Source organism: Athene noctua, chromosome 1 (assembly GCF_965140245.1).
Source record: "Athene noctua chromosome 1, bAthNoc1.hap1.1, whole genome shotgun sequence".
Lineage (NCBI taxonomy): Eukaryota > Metazoa > Chordata > Aves > Strigiformes > Strigidae > Athene > Athene noctua.
This window is the reverse complement of record NC_134037.1, coordinates 126,538,035-126,560,967: the sequence shown is the minus strand read 5'-3', so window position 1 is coordinate 126,560,967 and position 22,933 is coordinate 126,538,035.

Below are 22,933 nucleotides of genomic sequence, written 5' to 3'. Positions count from 1 at the left end.
GGGATGCTCTGCACAACTCCAGCTATAAGGGTCCTCCTTCTTCTTTAATCATCTCCTCCTCCTTGTGCTGAAGAAGATCTGCAGCAGTTTAGCAATGTGGAAGAAAGGAGATCATTTCCCCTACATTGAGCAGTACTTGGCCAATGGCATCATTTTGTATCTACCACACTCTTACACACACTCTTGTACAAATCCCTGCAAGTGCACTGACAGAATTTATGACCTGCCTCATACATCATTTTTTCCTTCCTTTTTTCAGCCTCTTCCTGCAGAGAGCACCTGAACTTGAGTATAGCTGAGCTAGAGCTACAGCAAGCACCAGGTGAAATGCTATATATGTTATTTTGGATCATCAGACAAAATAAAATCAGAGCAAACACTATTAGTTTTAATGAGTCCAAGATTTAATCCTATTGCATTCATGCAGCTGTGAATTTTCTAACAAGAGCTTCAAGTGAAACAAGTAGATTCTGTAAAAATAAACTTTTCGATCAAGAAACTACCATTTATTCCTTTTAGGATAACTAGAACAAAACTAACCAGTTTCAAGGTGAATATAATTATTTGAGATCACCTGACTTAACTGCAGCACCTCACGACATTTCAGTTTTCAACTACTACACCACTGATAGAACACACATACAATGGTAACATATATTAGTCTGGAAAATACAGTAATTAGTATATTAATAATAATTAACATGACACAAAAATACTACTTTTCATCTGCCAGGAATACTTTTGTTCAAAAATATGCTCATAGATCATGTTTAATTGCAACAGCCTTACATAATGTACACAGGAAAAAAGTACACTGCAAATAAATGGTGTATTTTAAACTCCAATAATACTTTCTGTATGAAGAGAGCAAACCTAACACATGCAGGCTCCCAGCCCATAGCAGCAAACTTGTACCAGCCACTAAAATGAGTTGACTTATTTCCTGCCATAATATCTTTCTCTATTGTCGATGAGAAGACACTTCACAAAAATAAAACTATGGATCTTTACACTTCGAACTACCACAGATCCAAAAGCAATGTTTTCCCCCACTGAGAGACGGAACTAACCCTAACAGGTAGAGCTAGTCAATAGCTCTCTTTTGCACAAACTCGGCCTCAAAGATTTGTAACAATGCTTTCATTACCCAGTTCATAGAGCGCACTGTAATTGAGATACAATTGTTTTCATTAATTAGAAAAGATTAGCAATGCCGAAGTCCTGATCTCCTCTCCTGATAAAAGAAAACATGATCAAGAGAATTTCATTCATTTAAAGGTGGAGTAAAAGAGTGACCACGCCTTGCAAATTTGCCACTAATACATTTTCTGCCGTTGCTGTGTGTTATTCTATTTATGGATTTGCTATGGCTTCTAAGGCGATAGCTGCAACTCCTTTTTTTTTTTTTATTTTTTTTTTATGAAAGGACATCTGGATCAGGCACATATCCAGAATTAGTATTCTTCTTGCAGCAGAACTCCAGCATCTGTTCCATATGCTATTGTACCCTGTATACTGACTAATTTCCAATAGCACTGGATTTTGCAGGGTTTACTACAGTGCTATTAGAGAGCTCATCAATATGTTCCTCCACTCAGAATTCAAAAACCTACTCAGCATTATGAAATATAACCTTACAGCTTTTTTTCTCCCATGAAGCCTCTCACTGCTGCAGTTCTGTATCCTGTCATTCCTCTCTGCCTTTGCATTCTTGTAGTAACTGAGAGAGCAGACATCAGTTCTTTTTCGGCAGCAGTCTTAAAGAAGTCTTTGTTCCAAAGCTTCTTAATGGAGCCTAAGATATGGAGGCATTTTACCATCAATAATCTGTTACTGCTTAAGGGCTGTTTTTCCAGCATAGCATTCTTCTGTGTTTTCTTTTTGATGCCTCTGAATGACCTGAAGTAGATGGCCAGTTCTAAGTAGGCTCTGCTAAATTATCACATCTAGATAGAGAATAAAATGCTGGGAAGAGGTTTTTCAAAAGCACCTTAAAGCACATCATTTTTATGATTTCCTTATTTTTTTCTGACCTTATAGGAAAGTCTCATTAGATTTCCCAAATTTCAGATGTTCTTTTCCAAGTATCTCCTTTTAATTTGCAAATGACCAGAATATTGCTTGTTTTTTGTCTTCCACTTTCTTCAGCCTTTCTGCTTTGCCAGCACAACTTCATTCACATAAGAAGTTTCAAGGAGTACACTTGAAAGTTTGCTGTCAAGACCACTTTTCAAGATGCAGTAGTTCTACAACATAAGCTGCTCTGTAGACAGGAAATTACTCACGCTCTTCTTTGCATCCTCTTCTCCTCCAGATATTCTCTGCCCAGTGAAGCTACTCCTCAGTTTATTTTCTGCCTTGCATGTAAAAAAAAAGAAAAATTACTTAAGCTTTTCGGGACTTCAAGATGTTACCATCTTCTAAGACTTTATGTTGTTTTCCACACAACATTCATTATTCTACCACATATCTACACTCATCTGACACCCACCAATCCATCCTACATGGGATCTGAAACACCTTCCTCTATGAAGTGCTCGTCAACTGAATTTCTTGTCTTGATCTCACACTGTTGCACAAAACTTACAAGTACTCGTGGGTGTATTGAGGAATTCAAACTGATTACTATCGCACCTACATCTTGTCTCTCCTGCTTGAAGAAAAATGTTTCATTTACCCTCCTTTTTCTTTCTTCTTTTTTTTTTTTTTTTTTCCTAGAAAGGCATCATACTGAAAGCATTTTTCAAAGGTATTTTCATCTCCACTAGGGATTTTGCTGAGCAGTGAATCATAAGTGACATTTACCTTCTCACCCACAGAGAGCAACCAAAGTGCAGTTTGTCATTCTGGTCACCAGTTTCAAACTGCTGCCAAAAGTTTTCTGAACCAGCTTGTCCACTGCTGCACCACTGTCACCCCGAGCTCCCCCCCACCCCTCCAAGCATGTTCTGTTGTGACAATACGCAAGAACACTGTACTCCATTTGGGTTTTCAATCAGTTTCTCCCATGTGCAACTTCTATGTATTTTTCTTCTTACCAGATCTTAGTAGAATTTATTTCCATTTGCCTCCCCCAACTTTAATGTAGCCTGCTACTGCATGCTTTATGACTTCCTCCCCTTTTCACTGCAGACTTCTTTGCTCTCTTGACAGTCTGCGTGAGTGGAAGTTGTATCAAAACATGACCACTGGTTTTTTGCTAGTTTCTTTTGCCCTCAATAAAAGGCAAGCACTGTACATCCCATACATTGATTCCCCTCACATCAAATCCTCCTAATAAGTGTGGAAATATCATATCCACCGCTGGGCTCTACAGATAGAGAGCCTATCCACAGCCAAAAAAATCTGTTGACAATGTGCATGCATAATGCACTATCTTAACATCTGTGGAGAATAGTCAAAATTGCCAAATTAGCAATTAACTTCAGATGTCTCCAGTAGGACTCCCAACAACATGTTGCCCTCCAGGAGCTGAAGGAAGGATGTCACCCATCCTCAAGCTTTCATAGCCACATCACCTCACCCAGTGAGGGTCAAGGGTATGTGACAGCAATTCCTGCCAGCAGCCACCTGTGTTTCACTCTTACAATTGCCGGGGAAAATGAGGGTGCCCGATGTATTTCACCAGCTTGGAGAACCACACCCAATCACGTTTTGCCCTCTAGTTTCACTAAGGTTTGTGGCTGCATTTTCTTCAAAGTCTTTTTCCAATTTTTCCTATTCCATTTCTGGATTATTAGGATTATTACTACTATAGGAAGAGTAACCTGGTTCACTAAAACCCAGAGGTCTTTCATTGCCCTCAAATGCACGTTCAAAAAAACAGTGTTTAAATTTTGCTTGTCAAGGCATGGGATGGTTTTGTGGAGTTCACCAGGAATTTTTTTAAATTATTATTATTATTGTTTTGACTCTGTGCCTGCTGAGGAAAAAAAGACCAGCAATGGAAGGGTTTTCACCTCAATATAGTGGGTGGAAGGATTATGCAAACAACTTGTCTGTCTGGAAAGAGGGGCCTTGACAGGTCCCATGTTGTCAAATGACAATTGTGACTTCTTGCATTTCAAAAGTCACGGTCAGATGGTTTCATCTGAAACCCTCTGGGTAATAGTAGCCTTTTGAGGTTATGATATCTCTGGATGGAATTCAATAAAAGAAATTCGCTTTCAATTGAAACACTGGAACACCGCCAGACAGCCCCAACAATGCGATACGTCTCCAAAGAAAATTGGACTGATCCCCCCCCTCCTTTTTTCTCCTCCCCTTTCTATTTCTCTCTCCGTCTTTATTTGTGCTTTTAACCTTGTTTGTGAGTTGCTTTTTTGATATATTTCCTCTCCCAATAAGCTTGGGATGCTGAAGCTTTAAAAAAAAAAAATAAACACTTGAGACTGAAACAGTAGTAGCTAGTAATAGACACAGACGCTCACAGCAGCAATGACAAGTCGCTCTCAATAGCTGACCTTTGCCATATACGTGAAAGGAAATAGAATAGAACCTCTGCTCTAGGTGAAGGGGGGATATTATTACAACCACCAGCTTCCTAGTCCTTGTTAATAAGGCTGGTTGATGTACTTATTTATTTAGTTAGTTTAAGGCCAAGGGAAGGGAAAAAGCTCACAAAACCTGCCTGACTGCCAGAGGCAAAAGTGTTGGCTTTTTGCTTGGGTTGTCATTCACTCTGCCTTGGGATTTTTTTTTTCCTTTCCTTCCTCCCTCCCCGTCTTTTCCCTGGGTTTGGCAAGAGCTGCAATTGTCTTTCCTCTCTCGTTTTTGATCTTCTAAGCAGATTAACGCATGTGCATAGCTGGGAGGCTGAAGATGGAGAAGATGCATCAATCTTGTGAAAGCATTCATTTTCTCCAGTATTTTCTTTAGCCAATGATCTACCTCTTATGTTGTTCTACTACATGTGATTTGCTTTTGATTTCCCACCAGGTCAAATGGGCACAGGAACTGCATAATAAAAAAATAAAAACCCCACGCCTTGGAAACAGACTGTAGATCTGTTTGGCAGATTTTGCGATGACGTTCCTTGTAGTTTGCATTTGATTCACCTTGGGTTGTAAATCCCTTCTTTTGTCTCAATTCTACAATGATTTACCCTTCTTTTCCATTAGGTTAAGATTTCAAAACCAGTAAAGTAACAGCAATGTCAGAGTTAAAAAAATCTGACCTGGTTCCTCTCCCTACAGCGTTACTTGTCCTTTTATCCCTCCAAAGCTCACAAGCTACATAGGTTCAGGTCTGGTCAAGTGTCAGCTGAGAAAACAGGCATGGGGGCGGGGGGGAAGAGGGTCATTTGTTCTGTACATAGTGCTCTCTTCTGATCAGCCACATCAAAAGAATGGCAGGGGATGCACAGCCACCATCTTTGACAAGACATGTCAAACCAAATTCCTGCCTCACAGGGATCCTTGGGATCCACTTGCACTTTCAAGAGAGTTGCCTGATTGCTGGCATCAAAGCTAAATCTAGAATGCAAGCTTCTTATCTGCAAGTTTAAATCCCTCTCTCATTTCAGATTACTACACTTGTAACCATTTTCCTTAAACTGTACATACTATTAAACAGCTGCAATAGGACTCATTTCGTAAGAGCCTTTGCAGCTAGAGGTCCTTGCAAAGACTTTGCTCACACAAATTCAGAGTGTCAGCAATAGCATTAAACGTACCCGATCCCACTTACCTGGAGAAATTTATTTAGGTACTACAGAGGCAAGCAGATGGCAGCTCTGGATAAATTTGCATGCACAAATATTAAAGAGGGATTACAAGTCTCTAACACACAAGATTTTCCCCTAAAATTCTCAGAAGCACAAGGAAATTAAACAACAGCTCCAAGCTCACCAAAGTGACTGAGTGAGGAATAGAAAGCAGGTCTTCTCACTTCCCCTTTCACACCCCGTCCTGAAAATACATCACCTCCTCAGAGTGCAGGCTTGGTGTAACAGACCTTCCCAGGGACAAAGGTATTAACTAGGTACTAAAATATTTAGGTGCATTTACTGCATCTCATGATGTTGGATAAAAAAAAAAAAAATCATTCTAGCCAGCAGTCTTTAAGCACTCATTTTCTCAAGTTAATACGTAAATAAAACACATCCATGTGCATCTGAGCGCAATGAGTTCATGGAACTATATTCTGCTACACATACATTTGCCCTGCCTTAATTCTCCGGAGTGCTAAGCCTGGAAATAGAGTCTGTTTGGACTGGATTTTCTTGTTGTCATTATAATTAAGTTGAAGAACGTCAACTCTCTCCTCAAAAAGTTTTACAAAACCCATTCATTTGTTTGTCCCTTATGGTCAAATTCATACTGTCTTGAACATTGTTCCCCTTTTGCCTCTTTGCAGGAAATACCATTTACTCACACATAAAAATATATTCTAACTACCTGTATAAAGGATAGGAATGTTTAAAGAACAATATTCGAAAATGGTAAAAAAGAAAAAAAGAGCGAGTTTAAATCACTGCAGAGCTACCTTCCTAGCCTTTTTAGTATTTGAAAGATTTTAACTTTGTTATAGAGTAGTAAGTCAAAGCTCTCCAGGCAGGGTAGTTCATGAATATCTCAACAATGTTCTCCATGTTATTTACACCCCTGTATTTGAAATTTTTTAAAAGAAAAATAAATAAATAAACAGTTGTAACAGACAAAAATATAAGGCAACAGATTTGTGCTTTTGAAGCAACTCAGACATCTGCAGTCTAATAAGCTATGTCTTCCTGTAGCAATAATAGAAAAATATTCTATGCAGAGTACAACATAAGGTCTAATCTGCAAAAAATTACAGGCATTCTTCACTGTATTCTTGAAAAAGAATCTTTGTCTACAGAAGCAACAGGAATTTTCCATTGCTTCCTACAGTGCCAAGAACAAGCACTCATCAAGGTGGTAAATGGTTTTACTGCCTTTAACAGGATTACCCACGCTCATGCACTCAGCGGCTGCGCTGCTATCACAGGTGTGGTGATCAGCTACATCTGTACTAGCACAAACCTGGTCAGGTCAGATACTACTAAGAGCAAAGAACAGCAATATAGTTTTTTAACTACTGGGTAAAAACCACAATCCTGGCTTGGCTTACACAGATAAACAGAACAGCTTCACGGCTAGCAAAATTTAGCTAGTGCTGGTGCATCTATACACACTGGTAATTCTTGGATGCAGGCACAGGATAAATACTGAAGTTTGGCATCAAGTAATAAATAGGTGCACTCCTACTTACCAAGATGAGCATATTGTCTTCTCTTGCCAACATGGACTTTACTTGATTGGTTAATCATAGCATGCTACTAAGAGCTCTAACATGGATACTGCCATGTGAGGATCAAGGTACTTTCCTCCAGTACAACTTATTTTTTAATCCTAGCACAGCTTATTCCAGTTGTCAACCCAGAGTGCACTATAAATAAAAATAACTACACACTTATTTATATGTAATAGCATCTATATTGCTAACAGTTAAAGCCACATTACCCTGTAAAGTTATAATCAAAGACCTTGAAGTCCAGACCAAGAGTCTAATTTTTCACCTTCTTCTTTCCATACTTCAGGCTGATAACAAATAATTATTCTCACAGCTGGAAAGAATATAAAGCTTTGCTTAGAGTGTATAACTTGCACTTTACTCCCAGGAACAAAGATAAAATTCCTTAGGAAAAGAGCTGTGAGTTCTAAGCTGTGCAGAAGCAGAGGGTCCAGGAGAAAAACATTTTCCTCTAACAAAAAGTCCACACTAACACAGGATCCCGAATAGTAATATAATTTACTTACAGCATACAATACTAGTCCTAAAATTTAAGCACCTGGTAATTTTGCAGTGAACAGAACTTAATGGGATATTGAGCTGCCGGTTTTAGCTGTGGTCATAAGTAATTTCATGAGAAGAATTCGGCTGCATCCCACAAAGTTTGTGATTTTCCTTTAGGTCATTTTGTTCTAATAGACTGGATTATCACTTTGTAATCCACTAAATTTTCTCATTCTTTTAAAATGGTCACTGCAGCATAGCACTAAGAAAGTAATTTGTTATTTTAAGCTAGTGCAGCGAGTGCCTCAGGTGACCAATACTGGCACCAGAATAACAGTTCTGACTCCCATCAACCTGAGGCATGGGCATTGCTGGGATCAGTTCCAACCCAGACCTTCTTCTTGCAGTGTGAACTAGGGCTGACATTGTTCCAGAGTCTAACCTGAAAAGGAGTTTTTAAAAAACTATAATTATGCTTGTTCAGCCTTGCAAAGTCATTGTGAAAATTAACCAGCATAGGTTGTTCATACCGCATTCACGATAAAGAATAGTGATAATAAAAGGCCAGACAAGGAAAGGAAGATGCCTACCCCTCAAAAAAAAAAAACCACCAAAACCCCAAAAAGAACTACCCACATACCATAATTATGTAAGACTTCTGTGAGAATGTTCATTTCCCCCTCAGATTTTAACATGAGTATGATATGTCTTTAATTTTCACTTCTTGAGCCATGTGAAAAATCAGTCTCCCTTTCTGCACATGAAAACAATGCTGCCCCAGCGATGCTGAACTCAAGGAGTAAACCACATTTCAGCTGTCATTCCCACACACGACAAAGCTTACCATCTTCTGGGAAGGTACCATAAGATAGCCAATTTCTGCAAAGAAACATCCAAGAAGCAAAACAGGGAACAGTCAAAAAAATCACATTTAAAAAAAAAAAAAAAAAGAATACCCAGAAGACAGAGGAAATTTTTGTTTTGTTCTTAATAGACAACCTGAAAAAATTAATGCAAAATAAAATCTATCCTATTTGTTGTACTAGTACTCCTCTGAGGGGTTTTCCTGCCTGTACTGGTGTTTTTCCCCATTCCCTTTTAACTTAATTGATTCTTCCCTCTCATTATGTATCAGGTCTCCAGCATTGTAGGGCAGAAGAGATTGCAGCTAGAGCTGCCAGCATTGCCCTGCTGTGCTCTGCAGCCACAAACATCTGTTTCTTACCCAGCTGTGCCAAGGAAGGAGTCTCTCTCTCCAGACTCTCATTTTTCCCCCTGTGATTCCACTACCATTGCCTGTTGAGTAAACAGAGTGACTAGCCACCAAACAGCAATTCTGTGAGGGCACATTATCATGTCTAAGGCAAAAGCTAGCCAGCTAACAGCTCATACGAATCACTCAGAGGCTGGTGAAAGCACTCATCTCTTCTACCACCATCTTCTGAAGCACTCATCTCTTCTATCACCATCTTCTACTTCTGGAAAAAGATCTCTCCACAGCCTGCAGTCCTCTGGGGCCAGAAAAGTCAAATTACAAGTTAGAAACTCTCATAATAAGAAAGAAGTGCAGCAACTTTTATTGGAAATCGTGCTCCAAAATCCCTTGGCACTTTTTAATCTCTCTCCCATATGATGATTCATCTCACCACCTATACAAAACTCCATCTTCATTTTAAAATTTATTAATCAATCCTCCCACTAAAGGCTAGAAGAACGTTTCCCATAAAACAGTCTCTTTTGTCATAATATTCTCAGCACAAAGTAGTTTTCACTTTGTTGAAAAAGGCAAGCATGCAGGCAAAAGCAAACAAGCACAACCCACCGGGATGAAATTCCAGTGAGTCAGAAAACAAAAAACAACTAGCTGACAGTAACACTGGCTTTACGTACTGTAGCCACTTCACTGTTGATTTCTCAGCCCTGATCCTCTAGGATCCTCAGTTTACAAGTGACCTTCAAAATATCAGTCTGTAAACTAAAACTTCCCAACACAGTGGTTGCTAAAGACGTAAAGGATGTTCTTAGGTCTCTACATTTCTCATTACGCCTCATACAGCCAACCCACCTAACAACCTAGCTGTCTTTCCTTTTTCCTGACATCTAATGGCCTCAATTATTTCTCCTGCTTCACATCTCAGTCCCTACATCAACCATCTTTCTCTGATGCACTGATTAAAAAACAGTAGGCAGAAATTCACTCAGAACTATGCAAGCAGTTACAAGGACTAGTTATTAATCCCATTCTTGGGATGGTCACCTACTCTTCTTCTCAGCCACTAGAGTTCAAAACTGGAGGAGACCAGAGTTGTTACTACTCCCACTGACAAGCATTCACCTTAAGCAGCAGCTCTTCATGCTCTCAGCTCTAGGTGTCTCCGGCTTAAATACTTCTGCCAGAAACAGGTCTGCTGGTCACCTTGCTAATAGTGTACACATTCCACATTCTCTCTTCCATGCACTAGAGCAGGTAGCTAAATGAGTCAAGTTGAATTCACTTCTGTCTCCAAGAACAGTTGTTATTTCACTATTTGCCTTCGGCATTTAGCATGGAGCTCCCAAAGTACTTGTACACAAGAAACAGCCTTCCCTTGCCTTTTTTATTGAGGGCATGTTAGGCAACTGCAAAGGAACTAAGCAGGAAGAGAGCTTTCCAACACTGCTGATTTTTGGTTTGTTTTTTCTCTATCTACCCCCAACTCCCTCCCACCCCAAAATCTGAACCACAAGGCATAGTGCATCTGGAAGGGCAACTGCGGTCTGCAGTTCGTATGGATGACTTCAAACAAGGGTTCATGAGGGTGTATGAGAAGGAAGGAGGAGGGAAGTTAGAGGAAAAAAAAAAAGTTAAATCACATGCACTAGAAATGTAAACTGCAGATGAAAGGTTATCCTTCCCTATTTGTTATCATGTTCCTTCAAGGGACCCTGGCTTTCAGCTCTAGTTTTTGGCCGGAAAACTCCCCAAGCTTAATTTTAATAAACTCATAAAACAGGGCCCTAGGGATGATACAATGCTCTGTGCAACCTCCAAACAGCATTAATGACTAACACAAAATGACAAATGAAAGGAAATTCCACCTAAACTGTCTACTTGTGACCAAATATTACAGTTTAGAGATTAAGTAATATCCCAGGTGGACCTGACCTCTGGGCAAACGTTGTGAGAAAGACATCCTTTTCTTCCTGATTTTACTTCACTTGGTTTTAATCAGATTCCTTTATAACAGAAGTTGGGTCAAGAAAGTGATCTGTATTTAATTTCACTGAGGTAGCTCATTGGTTTCAATTCAGATACAAACTGAAAAGTATCACTTGGATCCAAACTCATTTATTGTTTGCTTTATAATCAACCCAGTTTGAAAGAAGTCCTGAAACTCTCCAAGATACTCTTGCAATTTCTCTGCTTTAAAAAAAGGTCCCCAAAATAACCTTTAAAGGCATAGCTCTTTTTTACAAGCAAATTCAGCCTAAAATACTGTACTTGAACCAAGAACCAAAAGCAGAGATCTCTTGAACTTTTGCCATGAATCATTACAGAGCAGAATGCAGGCACAGTCTGCCACACATCACTGGGATATGCTGGGGGAGCTGTGAAAGGAATGAAGTTCAGAGGGTTCTAGGATTAATGCTCTGATTTTTCAGTTCAAAACACAAGAAACCAGCAAAAGCTTGCCTTCCTATACTCTCCTCCACACTACATTAAAATGGATCTCACCCATAGCAAATTACACCTGCCCACAAAATTGAGGTTGCCTGCACCTCATCTGTTTTTTCTCCCATTTGCAACAGGTCAGTGGAAAAGAGAAAAAAAAACCTGAAGTGGCAGCCAGCAGTTGAGGGTTCATCAAGAGTTCCGTAATGCTGGCGATGGACAACTACAGAAGTTCTCCTAAATGCTGGGGCAAGGAATGGCAAGGAAGGCTGTGTGTAGTTTTGGCAACAAACGTCAAAATGGCACAAGCCACCCAGGGTGGGCCCACTGCTATAGTGATATCAACACTGCCCAAGAGATCTGGGCAACCTGGAATGTGTTTACTGTACGCGCACACACACAGGTCCCTGCAACATAACCGACCAGCAGGACAGATGCAAGCACCGATCAGCATGTATTCACCCACCAGCTACTGAGCTGCACATCATTTACATCTCCTATGGATCTGGGACTCAGTTACCTAAACTGTTTTAATGGCCTCAAAACAGTGGGTCTTTGTTCAGCTGAAACAGTCTTCATCAAATGTACAGTTCTTCATATTTTCTATCGAGGAACGGGTCAAAAGCATAATCCTGCTTTAAAAGAAACTTTATTGGGTATTACTAACATGTCATTGGAAACTTTTCTTTTTGAATGGATAATTATACACACGTTTTTAAAAAGTATATCTCTTTGTAAATAGACATACATATGACGTATATAAATACTGAAGTGGAATATGACCAGACTTATCTATTGCTTTAGCTACTAGAGCAAAGTCTGACTGAAGTCAACTGATCAGGAAAAAAAGCTTTCTGCTAGACAGAAACTGGTGAGGGAACAGTTTCACAAGCTTTTAGGGTGCTTCCAATACAAACCCAGCAAAAGACAAAAAGTGGCAGATCCTTGTCACAATCATTTTGCAACATTTCAGAATGCTTATCATAGGCTAATGACTGGTCTAGCAAGGATTCCATTTGCTGAAGAGCTTTAAATACATAAGCTTCTAAGAGGAAAATTACCTAAAACCACTCCAGGTCTACAGAGACAATGGCAAAAAGTGCTATACCAGTTACACCAGTGCTACCATAAGCACATCATTCCAGTAGGAAGGGGAGAAAAGCACCAGTATCGTCAAGGAAGAGAGTGCTTCTGAGAACCCTCTGTGATACACTGTGTGAAATGAGAAGGCAACCATTCAGGCTGAGGCATTGGTGCTCTCTGCATGTTTTTTCGTTGTACAACACTATTCCAGAAGGGCAGGAACATCACACTCCAGGCTGTAAATTAATAAGGGTGAAGACCCAAAGGAACAAAACCCTCACCTTCCTCTGGGAGTACAAAACAAGTCTAAATGCACTGACACTCCTCATGAGAGGGGAACATTCACTAGGGTTTCCTTGTACTCTGGGAAAAGCCAAATAGAAGCGACAGCTGTGCCCTGCATGGATTTGCTAAATCCACTAGCACATGACCCTCTGGGGAAAGTCATGAGTCCTGCTCCCTCGCTGCCAGACGCAAAGAATGGGAGTGTACACAGGGAATGCCGCAGGATCCCACTTTTCTGTCTGGGTGTTTTGAGGATGATAGCCAGCACAGAGAACCCCTGTGTCACAGCATCATGCTGTGCCTCTCCATTAGACATTACTACTGTGATTCTGGGGAAGCTGAAGCAGCGAGAGTCACTTTACAATTGTTCTAAACTGTTGGTAGGGATCTTATCTTTCTTGATCTGCCACCTGTACAGAGCAGGTGTAAGGACCTAGCTACACCTTCTCCAGGAAAGGAAGCAGGGCAGTATTTTCTGCAGAATGGCTCCTGTTTAGGTACCTCAGGGAAACAGCAAAACCTCCACAACTTTCAGCATCCAACTATTCTAGCTGATAATGGCTTTTTGAGCAAGGAAGTCCTTGGCCTTTGCCTGCTTGAAAAATACTACTGCAAACGACACACAGCAAACATATAGAGCCAACAATTCCATGGGAACTGCTGCCTATTGAACACTGGATGAAAATCCAGTTGCCTGTATCCTGTATGGCCCTGCCATCTCCTTTTTCAATCCTGACCAAACTGCCCTCATTTAGCCAGAGAATATGAAAGGTGTGAAGGATGTCCTTCCTTCCAGGCCTTTCTGTATATGCTTGGCCAAACCATAAGCAGACTTATTTAAAAATAGCTAATGGAAGCTATGCATCAACCACAGCTCACACAGGCTAACAGCCAAATGACTCTGTTTACTGTAACCTCTATGCCCAGAGAAGTTTCCTCTGTTCTTAAAATAGCATAAGTCACTGCAGAGTGGAGACATGAGGAAATTGAAGACTATATATATATACACACACATACATATGGCCACAAATCCTGGGCCTTGTACATAATATTCATTTTAATTATAGTTTTAATTGATTTGCATATTACAGTACTGTAGCTTCTGTAGATCAATGAATACATCAATATTAGGTGTTAAATAAGAATATTAAAGGGCGCCTCTAATGCATAATTTACTTCATGGCAAACAATCTCTTCCTCTCAGATCATTACTATTGCAAATTTGGAACCTTATCTGAAAAGGTTTCCCTAATGCATTTCCTAGAAATTAAATTATTCATACGAATATGATTTACATTATGATTTTTTAATTTGAGTTGAGTAGCACTGTGGGAATGTGCTATTTTCTTAACTGAATGAGAATGAAAAGTTGAGGGAAACATAGCAAGCGCTGACTTAGAATGTTATTTATTTTGATTTTGTTATTTGTATCCCAGTAACCACATCAAAGTCCCAGCCCAGGTCAAGATCTCATAGGCTAGGAATTCTGCAAAGACATCACAAAGAAAAGGTCCCTGGCATAAAAGAGCTTGCAAAATAAACACACGATGGAAAAAGGGGAGGCAAGACCCTAACTATCATTATCCCCAACTTGAAAAGTAGGGATGGAGATGCAGACTGCTGGAAGTCACAATGAGTTAAGCCAAGGGGTCTGAACTATGGCAAGAAAATGGAACAGGACTCTATTAAATGTATCGTAAGATATGATCATTGCTTACAAAGGGAATATTTCTGGTATTAAAGGTCTCATTAATCTAGTGGAAAAGGCATGACAAGATCTAATGGCCAGGAGCCAAAGCCAGGCAAATTCAGAGACATGAAGGGTGACCAGTTCTAAAAATGGAAAGTAGGCCATTAGAATTGCAACACTGGTACATAGGGACAGTGTGACTTCTCCAACTCCTGGAGGCACTGAAATAGAGCTGAATGTCTGCCTAAAAAGGCAGAGATGCTGTATCCCAGAAGTCGCAGGCCTCGTGCAAGATTCACTACTCATATTGCACAGTCTGTGATCATAGTCAATGTCAAACTCTTCTGGCTTTAACTGAATCAAGAGCAAGCTCTCAAATTCCAACCTTTTATCTCAGCTACTTCCTCTCAGAGATTACATAACCACTGAAAACACACCAGAAGCTGGACAACAGAAAGGTGCCATCGACAGCTGCTGGTGTGAAACCACACAGCGGAAGAGGAAGCAGGGAGTGGCAATAGTTCAAGGGTTGATCTGTCAAAATACCACACCAATAGGACTTGAATATTGACAGCAGCTGACAAAAGAAAAGACACGTACCCTATGTTCCCTACCTATTGTCTGGGGAAGGAAGAATTCCCTATGCCATTCCCTGAATTTACACTGTGAAGAAGGAGAGGGTCAACAATTCCATCACCTTTGAGAAGCAGCACAGCTGAGATCTTGAGAATTCATCACTGAGGTGCAAACCAGGAATTAGCAGACGCAATCCATACACATGGAGAATGATTTATGCCTGCCTTAGGCAGGGAATGGGAGAGCACACAGCAGGTCCCCAAACAAAGCTGTCTTGCTCAAGCAGTTTCATAAGCAAAACAATCTCTAGGTCTAGAGGAAAAATCCTGGCTTCAAGAAATTCAACAGAGGAGCTGCCATAGCAGTGTAGTTGCCTCTCCAAATTCTACTCCCAGCTGAACCGCTAACCTGTTGTATGACCTTGAACAGCCCTTCAGTCCCCCAGGACTCTCTGTCAGCCTTTGCACGCCTTGGGGAGTGTTGTGTGACTCTTGCTCTACATAACGTGCAGTGGCTAGCATAGCAGGGCAAGAGGTCCCTGACATTTCCACAGTACAAATGTTATAACTAATACCATTCACAGACCAATCCTACTCCAGCAGTCACCATGTGGCAGGCTCTCACCTCACTGGGCTACATGAGCCCTGCTTTTGGGAACAAAAGTCACAGCACTGCTGTACAGGGAAGGATTGCTCACATGCTGGCGACAGGTGTTGATCTCTTCCTTGTACCAAATATGTAACAACAGTACACCCCATACACTGTTCCATAATGCCACCACAGGCATTGCATTCACAGAGTCAGGCCTCAAAACTGAGCAGTGTCCCCTGACCTATATAAGGCCCTTTTTTGAAGTAGCTGTATGGACACTAAGGGGAGGAGGGAAAACAAAAAACAAAAAACCCAAAAAAACCTGTAATAAGCAAGAAAACAATGCTGGAGATCCATTTGAGATCCAGCTGCACATTCTATTATGGGACAACACAAAGTTTAAATACTCCCATTACAATGATCTGACCAGCTCAAAGAAAGTTAAAAAGGTCAAGTTTGGGGTTTTGGTGGGTTATTTTTGATTTGTTTGGGTTTGGGGTTTTTTGTTTGTCTTGAGGTTTTCTTGTTTAGTTGTGGTTTTTTTAAATGTCTGTCGCATAACTGGGCAGAGAGAAATTACCTGCAAATGGCTTCATGATCTGCCCACAAGAAAGAGTATGAAGTTTCTTTCGAGACAAGGTTTTAGACAGAGCCAGTCTTAAACTACTGAGACTTAACTTTCTGCTCCAGTGCCTTGCTGCTCAGTTCTAAATAATGGCCACCAAACAGGAACAGGAGGAGAAGAAACAAGTTTTAATTAGCTGTACAGTGAGGGCCTTTGTCCCACAGATAGATTTGATTATATCGCTGATAACCTTCACAGGGCTTGTTATCGCATTACACTACACCATTCTTCTGAGCTGAAGAAATTTTCCACACACCCCAAATAGACTTAGCAGCAGTGAAAGAATAACGTCAGAAGTCCCTTCCAGATATTTTTGTGGGATTCTTCTGTTTGACTGAGTTCGCTCAACTGGGATGGAGCCAGGAGAGCTCATCGGTGGAGTGGTGAGTGATACCAACACAGACCTCTGCCAACTCCTTGTTTACAGAGCTTGTTTGTAAACCTCTTTATGAGGTTTTTATAGGGTACATGAAGTGCCTTACATTAGCTCCTGAGAACAGGATCTGGTAGCTACAGACCTATGTGCTCTGCATAAACCCAGACAAGAAATACCAGCACTGATATTAACCTGCCATGCTGTGACCTTCAGGCATCACCCACTATAATTACATACCCCAAGCTTTCACAGAATTGGGCAAGTCATGGAAAAAAATGCCTCAAAAATAGAGCAGGCTGTTTTCTCAATGACTTCAGACCTTCCACTGCATTGCTGTGCACTTGTGAGTAGGACACCTGGCATTGTGCTCCACACCCCCTTACTACTGGCCCATATATGGCACCAAGCAAGGAGCAAATCAGAACCTCTGTTCTACAGCAATATTGGGAAAAGAAAAGGTTTGGATCCAGCAGAAAGCTTTTCAGATTAAGGTAAGTGATCCTGCAAATAAGCACATACAACTTAGACCTTTCATTTCCAGTTATTGTACCAGCCAAGAAGGAAGCCTTCCTGCTGTACTTAGCTAAGTAGCTCTAATTTAGTAGGGCTCAGACAGCAGTCATTAACACCAGGATTCCTTCTCCCCTTCCAAAGTAGGGAAACCAGAAATCCCTTGACAAACTGTCTCTCTATAGGATACAGGAGATCTGATCCTCATAGCCCATGCACCGCTTACACTGCAGGTGCAATTTCACTAAGGGATTAGCTCTAGCTCACAGCAAGACAATTGAGAGTAGGATCAAGCATTGCCATCTCTTCCTTTCACTGTTACTGGGGTAGATGGAGCCCTCAATGTGCTTGCAAGGAGGCTGGTTATGTCTTCTCTGCTATAGTTTACGTTATGTCTTCTCTGCTATAAAACTGTTAGATGGCAGACTGCAAATTCGGTAGCTTTGGTGATGAGCAGAGAATGAGCTCATATATAATAATTAACAAAAAACCAAAACTGGTAATAACATAAACATATCCTGAAGCAGATCTAAGAGTCACATTTTATTATACCAGTGGCTTCATCACTCCACTGGCCTTGTGATGTCCCTGGGGGAGGACGAAACCAACAGCCAGTAACATCCCTGGACAAAGCACAAGTTGCCTGAGCTGATAAGTGCATATTCCTGAGCTGGACTTAGGGTAAAAGGTTTTCTGTTCTGTTCTCTATATGTCCAGGTATGGACATACAAAGCAAGGAAGAAAAAAACTGCACCTTTGACTTTTTACTTCAGAGTCAGTCGTGAGTTCTGGCTGCTGTTTACCCTCATGGCAACAGATCTCTATTACCATTGCCCTTCCTCATGCACCCTTCACAAGGCTGGATTATTGCTGGTTCACATATCTGGCAGGAATTTCCTCTCCTTGTCTCACCTCCCTGCTGGGCCCACCCATGGCAGGTTTCCCACCCAGGACTCTCTGGATGCCTTTTTGCTGGAAATCAATTGGGCACAAGCTCTCAAAAGGGAGGGCCCAGGGCTGCTGAACCAGTGCGGGGAGCATGTGCCCCTCTCTTGTAAGAGGCAACCAGGACAGTTCTTCTGAGGACAAGGACGACATCGTGCTCCTCTCAGCCGTGTTCTCTTTCTTTCTCAGAGAATGCAACACCACAGCATCTCAAATGGATGCCTGCTAGGCACACACGTACTCCTGCCTGAACCCTGCTATTGTAGATAGTACAGGGTGGTCTAACCTCAGCAGCTGTGGGGGATGGATTTGGATTTACAATTCCCCCTCCCGCCTTCCTCACCATGGGTTGCATCCTGCCTCTCCCTCCCCAGCAGTGGCCAGCCCTCTCCCTCCCCCACCACAGCAGTGACTGCAAAGCGCAGCCTGGATCATCCACACAACGCCAGCAATACAGCACCGCCATGGACTGCGGCCTGATAGAGCCCGCCACGCTGGGTTAAAAACCCCTGGACACTTGCCCCTTGGTAGCAACTGATTACCCATCACCCCTCAAATTACACACACCTCTCGTCAACAGCAGCAGCGTTTTGGCTTTGTGTTGGAGAACAAGCTCAGCTGGTGCAGGGTGCAGTCGTAGCTCAAAACAGCTGTTCCCCATCTCCTCCAAGGAAGAATCTGGTGGGCTGGATAGATCAGCACAGAAGTGTGGCTCTGGCCTGCAGGCTGCCAGTTGGACCACACGTAACATTTCCAGCAGTTGTGGCGGGCTGTTAGCATCTCCAATGGCTCCGAGGCAACGCAGGCTACCCCTTCGACCGGGGTCTTGCAACGATGTGCTCACATCTGTAACACACATATAACATCTAGTCATCCTTTATAAATTAAGATTTTATTACGAAGTCCTGTTTATGAAGCTGTCCTGAAGCATGATCCTTTCCTCTAGGAAGAGGTTTTAAAGTCTTGCCTTTTCACACAGTGAAGAAAGGAATTATTTCCCTCTCCCCCCTCCTTCCTGCCACTGCCTTTCTATTAACTCTTCAGCACAGCTCTGTCTGTTTGCATTAATTATTCTCTCAATCTTTCTTTCTTCCTGAAGAATTAGGAAAGTGTTTTGAAGAAAACCATGAGTTTGAGCTGAAGTCAACAGAAAAGCGTTAGTCTGGGATCATTCAGCTCCTTAAGTATCAGATTGAGGATTTACTTTAACTCCTTAGAGCAGCCCTACTGATGGCAAGCTCAAACATTCATTTTCATCTCAGTGCTGCACATATTTATTAATTATTTTTTTACTAGAAATTACTGTGATGAAAAAGCAAAGTATACGGCTAAGATCAAAATTACATCAAATAATTAACCACTCAGGATTTAATATACCTCTCCGCAAATGTTTCTCTCACATTAAGGCCTTTGGCAAATTGAGAAGTATGGTAAATCATACAGCACTATGTTTGGTCATTGCAAGGTGGGGGGAAAGACAGTTCATATGTAAATTCCAACTTCAAACTGAGGAACACTTTCTCTCAGCCTTGTAACATCGCATCACACTTTTTTAATCAACTGAAACACCCTAAAAGACATAATTTCACAACATCATCTGTTGAGCGAATCTTCAGGTACTAACAAAAAACATTATAATGTATCTTCAGGGAGTCTGACTGTCCCAGTAAAAGTCACTGTATGCTTTAGTCGTTTTCAGATACAGCATTTATTCAAATCCTGAAAAAGTTTTTCGCTCCAACACCAGAATTATTACTATTACAAGAAATGTTTTGCTGAAAAAATATGCAGAACCACAAACTGCTATATTATACTTCAGCTCAAGGTGTGAGCCCTCACTTAGGGAAAAAGTTATCAGGGAATTTTCAGACTTTTAGCAAGGTAATACTCTGAAACTCTTTCCAGCTTTAACCCACTTCCGTTCTTGCAGAAGAGTTCATCCTCGGATGTATTTTTAGTTAAAGAGAAAAAACATTTTAAAATGTTCTTTAACTAAACTTTAAAATTACTTCTTAACTATATAAAGAAGTTTAAGATCTCCTCCTCTTTTTTGCCCCAGTCCCAGTGGTTTTGCCATCGCTTGAATTGCTTGATCGAGCCTTTCTAAGCAACACTTTGACCACACATTTGGCTCTTCACCTTCGTCTTACTTGATCTCCCCCACATCAGAACATACTGCTCTGGCCTTCAAAAGCAGTTTGCTAAAAACTAGAACAACGTAAAAATACAAATGGCTGTATAGCATTAAGATTAATACTGGAGTACAGGAAATCAGACTGTTGTATTTAATTAGTTGGCAGGTGGTTCATGATCATGATAAATTTCATACTCTAGTTGACACATTTTCAAATGTTAATGTCCTCTAGAGGAATAAACTGTGTTGTAATGACTAGAATAATGGTTTCTAAGGTGAGCATTTGGCTTATGATGGTTTCAAGCCCTGGCACTCAATGTACATAGGTGTTAGGCTACGCACTCTACAAAAAGGAAATAATTATAATCGTATAATGAAAAAAAGAAGAGGTTTACAGAAAAGGGGTTGTGAAGAGGATCTGAATGATAGAGAGAAAAACCTTCTTCATCAGTGTGAAACAATAGTTAATCAACTACTGTATATAACATAGCAGACAAGCACTCATGGGCATCCCAAGAGCCACAGTGTTCTGAATAATTGCAGCAAGTTTCTTGGTGGTTGCATGGTTTCAGCAGAAGTAAAACTCCAGTATCCTGCTTTCTTCTCTCCCACCCTTCCCAAACACACCCCCCACCCCCCATTCACTGTGAGCTGTTTTCCTCAGGGGAAGGAACTGAGGCAGATTGCACAAAAGAAACAAGGAAGAGAAAAGTTGTGCTGTAAATTCAGTCCCATAGCAGTCAGTGACCAAGGCAAGAAAGGCAAAGGCATCCCTTGAGAAGCAACAAGGACAGTTTTACAGATTGCCATTTTTGGGACTGCAACAAAGGATCCGGATCTTTTGTCTTGTGAACCATGTTACCCTTACAGGCAAGTGCTGTAACTCCACACTTTCCTTCTCCCCTAATGCTCCCACATTCTCCACCCACAAACACACACACAAATACTAAAGCCTGAGCCAGCCTAAATATTTACACAACATGAACAACACCACAGCTTGTGCAGAACCATCATCATTCCCTACACTTTTTTTCTTTGGGTATACAAGTTACCCTCCAAGCACTTTCTCAATACCCAAAAGTTCCCATGCATAACCACGCAGTAGCATACTCCTCTAACAATCTACTTGTCATCGCAAGTGGAATTAACCCAGTTTGCATCCACTGGTGATCCCATGGTCACGGCTGTATCCCACTGTCCTCTTAACAATGACTTGCATTTCAATGTCAAGGATACCATAATGATTTATGCCATCCCCAGACAAGCAGAATCATCTGCTGAGCAGCAGTTATGGCCTTATTTGCTGAAGTATTGCACAATCCTACCTTTGCCCCTATAACATTGCTTTAAAAGTGTCCTCTGTCAAGAGCCACTCTGCAATCAACATTGCTTACCATGTGTTATTAATTAAGTAATTTTACAAAATTAGAAATACAAATCACATTGTTTTCAACCAAAATAACGATCTACCAATTATTCTGCCAACAGAAATGACTTGTAGCTTTTGGCAGGTCTTTTCCCTTTGGCCATTGTTTTCTTAGTTATTAACAAGGTTACAGTTGGTCCTTTTGATTAAAAAGCTTTTTGGCCAGAATCACTGCTATGGGAAAACAAAACCCGAAATTCAATATCCTCCTAGAATTCTTTTGAAATTTGATCTCAGCACCAATAAGGGAGGAAGGTGAGGGGCCACAGGGGACATATTTTGTAACTTTTCAATTTTCTTTCCAGCCTAAGATTCTTAAAGATGAGGCAAATAGGACTGGAAAGCAAAAAAGAGTATTTTTGTTCACTAGTCTCCCCGTAAGGTACACACCGTATTACTCAAGAACTGACTGTAACATTAAAACTTTAAAAAATATGAATTAGGCTCATAGAGTATACAAGGTAGAGTAAGGCTACATAGTAAGGTACATTTCCATGACTCTTTCAAAGCAGGGCATCCACATAACCCTAGAAGACCCTTTTGTTCCCTCTAAAGGAAAATAAAATTCAGGACAACAGAATCCATGGCCTTCTGAACTAGAAAAGAATCATTAAAAGGTGTATTGAGAACTGAACATACACAAAGAAATATCATGGGAAAAAAAAGACTTTTAATATGACCAAACATACCTCCAAAATCAGTCCTTGTTCTTCAGCACTTAGCACCAAGGGTGCTCTGGAAGCAGTTTCATCTTAGAAAGATTGCTCAGAAAGTAAAGTGTGTGGCAGCAGGGCACTGCTGTACTCCCACCAGGGGAAAGCTTAGTGCTTAGGCGCTCAGCAAAATTAAACTTCCATGCATTTGCAGTCATATTAGAGCCTATAGAAGTATGGACTGGCTTCACCCCCTGTGTAATACTGCAATAAATAATGCCCAAAAGAAGGCAGGGGGAAGACCTGTACTTAGCTTGTTCCTTCAAAAGAGATTATTAAAGCAAGATGGTGAACTGTTCCTGTCCTATTCATGAGAGTCAGCATCATACAGAGGGATATAAACATGCAGTAGCAGAAACAAGCAAAAAAGCAAGGCGCATTTCCAGGTTTCTCTATAAACTGGCTCATGCCAGGTACCTCAGGTGGGATGTTTAAACAAGCATGTTAAGTACTTCAAGCTTGGAAGATTTTAAGGCTTGGGTATAATTGACTAAACAATTCAGAAAATGGCACACAGGGGTGTCAACCCTGCATATCAGCAACAGCAAAGAATCAAGCCTACCCTTCTC